Raw genomic sequence first — 6,000 nt, 5'->3', positions numbered from 1 at the left:
CCCCACTCAACTGAATTGGCCCCGGGTGCCCGACTTCCTAGCAACAGCTCTGAAGACCATGCAAGTGCTGACTTCAGCAAACCAATATCAGGGTAACAAGTTTTGTAGGAAGCTGCAAAATGTGCTTTTTGCACAGAGAACAGATTTCATGTAGAAATCAACCATGCATGACCGACAAGCAGAATCAAATTCAAGCCTACAGTAAGGAAAAAACAGAGGCTGTGCTGTGTTTAAAGTTGGATTTGTTCAAATAAGAGTTTGCAGATATTCCCATCATTCTTGGCTCCTGACCATCAGTGCTCTGGGGGTTTGCCCACATTTGGATGCTCCAGATCACTGGATTTTTGTGAAGGGCATTCGATTTTGGCTCCTCACGTCAGTTTGGATTCTCCTCCTTCTTCCCCAAGGACTTCCAGTTGGGAAGCAATCATTTTTCCCTTTTGGTTTTGACTCAATTATTTTCCTGTGATCACTCAGATGAAACACTGCCCAACGCCACTTGAATTTCACTTTTCCAATGAGCAAACGGATCCAAGAAAGAACATTAAGGAATATGCTTCCAAGTTCAAGACAAATGTTCTCACCAAGGGTTCGGGACATTTAATCAAGAAATGCAACCTGAATTGGCCTGGAGCTTAGCAAAAGACAGTCCTGTCCAAAGCCACAATCTCCCTATCCCAGCTGAATCCAGGGGGATGCAATAAATCTAGCCCTTGACTGTGCTTCCATTTCAACCTGGCCTGGGGGCAGTGAACACACTCCATCTCCATAAAAGGCTGGACTTTGGAAAGCTATATTGAGGGAGACATTGCTGGTAGTGCAATTCCTGCTGCCTGGCTTGAAATTTCTAGGAAGCTCCCAGCTTTTTCTCTGTCATCTCTGTCCCTTGGGTTTGAGTACTTGAGAGACTCTACCTCCAAGTCTGGCATTTTCCCTTGCTCAGCCCCTTTTTGGGACCAATTCATCTTTTTTTTTTTCTGAGCCCTTGTGAATCACCAGCATGTGACAGCCCAGACAATGGAGACAACAGGCCCTGTCCAGCAAGGAGTCAGGTTCCACTTGCTTCTAGAAGTGCTAGCTTTATTTCTCATCTCATCTCCTAGTCACATTTCCTTGGCCTTAATTCCTTTGGGAAGAAAATATTGATTTAGACTCCCAGGGAGCCAAATGGATACCCATGTTCTGAGAAATTGTCATCTTCATAATTAATATCATCAGATATGAAATGCTTGCTGAGCTCCTATATGCAAGGCATTGGTGGCGATGGTAAACAGAAATACAAAGACTCTCAGAATGTGAGTCTTCCCACATGTGATAACCTGTATCAGATTACTAACTATCCCAGGGAGGGAAGAAGAGAAGAGAGGGAGCAAATCTGGAACTCAAAATTTTAAAAAGAATCTTAAAATGTGTTTTTACATGCAATTGGTGAGGGAATAAAATATTATTTTTTAAAAGTCTTAGTGTATATGTATAACCTGTATCAGATTGCTAACTATCCCAGGGAGGGGAGAAGAGGAGAGAGGGAGCAAATTTGGAACTCAAAATTTTTTAAAAAGAATCTCAAAATTGGTTTTTACATGGAATAAAATATTATTTTTTAAAAAGTCTTAGGGTAACTATATGACCTGTATCAGATTGCTAACTATCCCAGGGAGGGGAGAAGAAAAGAGAAGAAGCAAATTTGGAACTTAAAATTAAAAAAAATCTTAAAATATGTTTTTATATGCAATTGGTGGGGGAATAAAATATTATTTTTTAAAAGTCTTAGTGTATATGTATAACCTGTATCAGATTGCTTACCATGTCATGGAGGGGTAAAGGGAAGGGAGGAAGGGAGAGAATTGGGAACTCAAAACTTCTTAAAAATGAATGTTGAAATGGTTTTTACATGTAATGATTGGAAAATAAGTTTTAAAGCCTTAGTACATTTTAAACTTTTTAATAGCTTTTAATATCTAGCAAATAAATCTTCCTAGGCCGTGTGATCCTAGGCGACTCATTTAACTTAAACTCTGTCTCAGTTTCTTCATCTATAAAATAACAAGAGCACCTTCCTCTCAGGGTTATGATGAAAATCGAATAAGAGGTTATTTGTAAATTGGTTTGCAAATTTTAAAACCCCATGTAAATGCTCACTGTAGCCATATAGCCACCGACTCTGCTAGACCAAAATTATTGATTGAAATAAGTCTTCGGTTAGTGGAAGACGGAGAAATATTTTTTGAGCATGGGACAATTTTGTGAGCTCATAGTCTAGAGAGGATGTAAATGAAATCTCTAAAAGACTCAGTCCTATGGTAAGAAGGCATAATGTGGCCTACTTTTTCAAGCAATCCCTTCCTGGAGACGTGTCTTAAAGCAGATTTCCCCAAAGAGATATCCTTGCCACCTGAAATATTTATCGCCTCTGTCTGTTAGAGACATGAATTGGGCATGTGAACGTGGAAGGAGATAACAGGAAGGGATTGGCCATCACGAGGACTTGTTGGGTACACACATTGGCTGCGTGTGGGATCAGCAGAACCACCGGATTAGAAAAAAGAAACCCACTTACTTCCCACATGACCTTGGGCAAATTCCAGTAGCTGCCTGTTATGTCTAGCATAAAATAGAAACTTCTTTGTTTGCCATTTAGGGCTCCTCCTAATCCAGCTCGGCCCAAGCTCTTTCATCAAATCTCCTGGATTCCTGGTCTCTTTCATACCTCTCTTGGAACGGACCACCTCCTTTCTTCCACCTCTCAAAATCCCTAGATTTCTTCAAGGCTTAACTCAAACCCCACTTTACTATAATATTTTTTCCTTTTATATTTTTATTTTGACTTCCAAATTTTCTCCTTCTCTTCAGCCAGTCCCCCACTTATTGAGGCAAGCGATGTGATACCCTTTGAACATGGGGAGCCATGCAAAATATATTTCCATATAAGTATAAAGTCTGGCTTGATCTCCCACTCACCAATCTCTCCTCTAACCTTGCCCAATATTCCCTTATATTTATATGAATTCTTATGCACTTATCCATGTAAATGTTGCTTCCCTCAAATAGAATGTATACTTTGTGAAGGCAGGGAATATTTTTTTCACTGTGTCCCTAGAATCTACTACTATCATTGGCGTGTAATGGGCCCTTAATAAATGCTTATTAAAATGAAAAATAAAATAACTTGAAAGCTAGAGGTCTGTTTCTTCAATTGTAAAATGAAGGGATTAATCAGAGAATCTCTAAGCTAATTCTAGTGCCAAATCCTGCGACGCCATACAAGGTCAAATGCATACCTCAGATTTGGGCAAAAGCTTGACAAAGCTGACAGTCTGGTTATCAACAGCTTCAGTTCCCCCCAGCCAAAAATGAAGTAAATACATTCTTATACATTTAGTGAAGGCTATACCCACCACACAGTCACAAACAATGGTTGTTGTTCAGTCTCCTTTCAATCGTGTCTAACTCTTTATGACCCCTTTTGGGGTTTTCTTGGCAAAGATAAGGATGTAGTTTGCCATTTCCTTCTCAAGAATAATTTATGTTTAAGGAATTCCTTAAGAAAGAAATCTAGCCCATAAACTCCAAGATACTTGCAAGGTTTCAGTGATCAAAATTAATATTTCTCTGGGCAAAGCACCCACAGGTAAGGGTACAGTACCCTTTCTCAAGTTGAAATCCACCAAGTACAGTAAAAATTAAAAAAGAAATAAAAAAGGAGAAAGAATGAAACCCTAGCACACAAAAATAACTGAAGAAAACTAAAGAAGAATTGTTTCTAATATTAATTAGAAAGGGAAAGTTTCTAATATAGTGAGGAAATACTATGGGGCATGCAGTTACTGGGAGAAATCTCTAGAAGTATGTCTAAGAACAACTAGAAGTCCAGAAAATACAGTAAAAGTATATAATTCATCCCCAGTTCCTCTCTTTCATTCGTGGCCTATCTGCTTTTGTTTTTTTCAGGCCTCAGATCTATTGATAGTTTTCAACCTGAATTTGAACTGATCACTTGTCTTCTATAGACCTCTGTTTTCTCCTCAATAAAATGAGGGAAAAAGGGGTCAGGTACATTACTATGGATGGAAAATAGGACTTTCAGAGGGAAGGAGGAAAGAAGAGAAAAAGCAACTCAGAGACAAAGAGGAAAATGGAGGGCTATAAATAGATAGAGATAGATATATAAAGAAGATAAATGATAGATAATAGGTACATAATAGAGTTAGATGGTAGCTAGATTATGGATAGAAAGATATAAATGATAAATTGATAGATAATAGTAGATAGAAAGACTGATAGATGATAGAAAATAGGAAAATGATGGAAATAAATAATAAATGATGGATGGAAAGATAAATTGTAGATAAACAATAGAGAAATAGGTAGATAGATAGAATCCAAAAGAATTAATGGAAGAAACAAAAATCTCTGGAGTAGACACAGGGTTGAAGTGGGAAAAAGTTAAGATTGAGGTAGATGGACCTGAAAAACTCTCAAGCCAAGAATGGGAGATAGGACATACACAGCAACTGTCCAGGGTTTAGGATTACTACAGTGGGGGGAATATAACGGGATGGAATTATGCAAACCACTGAACTAATCCATGCAGAATATCAATAGTTAAAACTTGACATAAACTTGTCAATGCAGAAAATCCTGGAGTAGATCTACATTAGAATAGAAGGCAAAAAAATAATGCTTCCTTTCCATTTAGAGAAAAATAAGCATTTATAAAACACCTACTATGTGCTAGACATTGTGCTAAGCATCTTACAAGTATCCATGAAGTGGCCCATGTCAGGGACCTATGTAAGCAGGATGCGAGCATCCATCTGTGTTTCTGTACAGCTGCAGTATCTTCTGGTAGGTTCAGTGGGCTACACTACTGTGGGCGTTGGCTCCCTGGCCTCTGGTCTCTGGCCACGTGGTCTCTGCCAAAGAATCCATCTTTTCTTTTGTGCTGGTTAGTCTGTGCAAATGTAAAAATGTCCAAAAGTGAAATCACTTTCCACTGGGTGCTGAATGTCTCCCATCACTGAATTGCTCTCTGCTACCATCTACTGGGCTTCAGTTATTCATGACCATATTAATACTGACCTCCCTCCCTACTCCCAGCTAATTAGGGATGGTGTCTTGAAAGCTTCTCCAAGACAAGAACAAACCATTAGCTCTTTTAGGCCACAGTCTAGGCGACATTAATCTTCCAGACTGAACGTAGGGAAGTCAACAAAATCCAACTAGAAAACTCAGGCTAAGATTAAACCTATTCTTTTCACTGGTGATAATTTAAGGTCCATAGTCCCAGACAACTATGTGATTTAGGATTAGAAAATCCTGTTTAAACCCTGATGGGAATCCTGTTCCCCAAAAACTCTGATTCAAAAAACCCCACAAAATACCACAGGAGCATTGTGGATCTCTGGGGCTACGAAGCCCTGCTTCAAAGTTTCATGATGCTATGGTAAAATGAAAAGATGCTCCTAAGTCACTCCAAAAACCATGAAAGCTAAGCAATAAAGGTAAGGCTCTTCATGGCCGTCTACCCATCTGATTCACATTTCAACCTTAATTATGTATATCTGCTAGCAATAAACACTAAACTTTTATAAAATCTCTCCATCTCCTTACTTTGGAATGGACATTTTCAGCTGCCTTCTCACTTCATAGTTCCAAGAATTACCTTCCCTAAGGATTTCACTTCCCTAGTCAGAAAATTCCTCTTCCAAACAGAGGACCAACTAAAAAGACCTTTGAAAAGGCCAGAATCCTGCCATGAGTAGGGAGCTCATTCAGCCTAGGGAATAAAAAATCTGATTTCTAATTCTGGCTTGCTGCTGAGGTCCTAAGTAAGTCAAAACTTCTGTGCTTCGGTTTACCTAAAAGTAATATGGATATGATAAACTCTCTGCACCTCACAAAGGGTTTGGGAGCATCCCACCAATGAAAAATAAAAGCATACTTAGTTCCTTTCTAGAAGAAAAAAGTCCCAATCATCAACAATCTAAACGGCCTTTCCCT

This window comes from Sarcophilus harrisii, chromosome 4 (genome assembly GCF_902635505.1).
Source record: "Sarcophilus harrisii chromosome 4, mSarHar1.11, whole genome shotgun sequence".
NCBI lineage: Eukaryota > Metazoa > Chordata > Mammalia > Dasyuromorphia > Dasyuridae > Sarcophilus > Sarcophilus harrisii.
The sequence above is the reverse complement of the archived record's forward strand: the minus strand, read 5'-3'. Positions refer to the sequence as shown.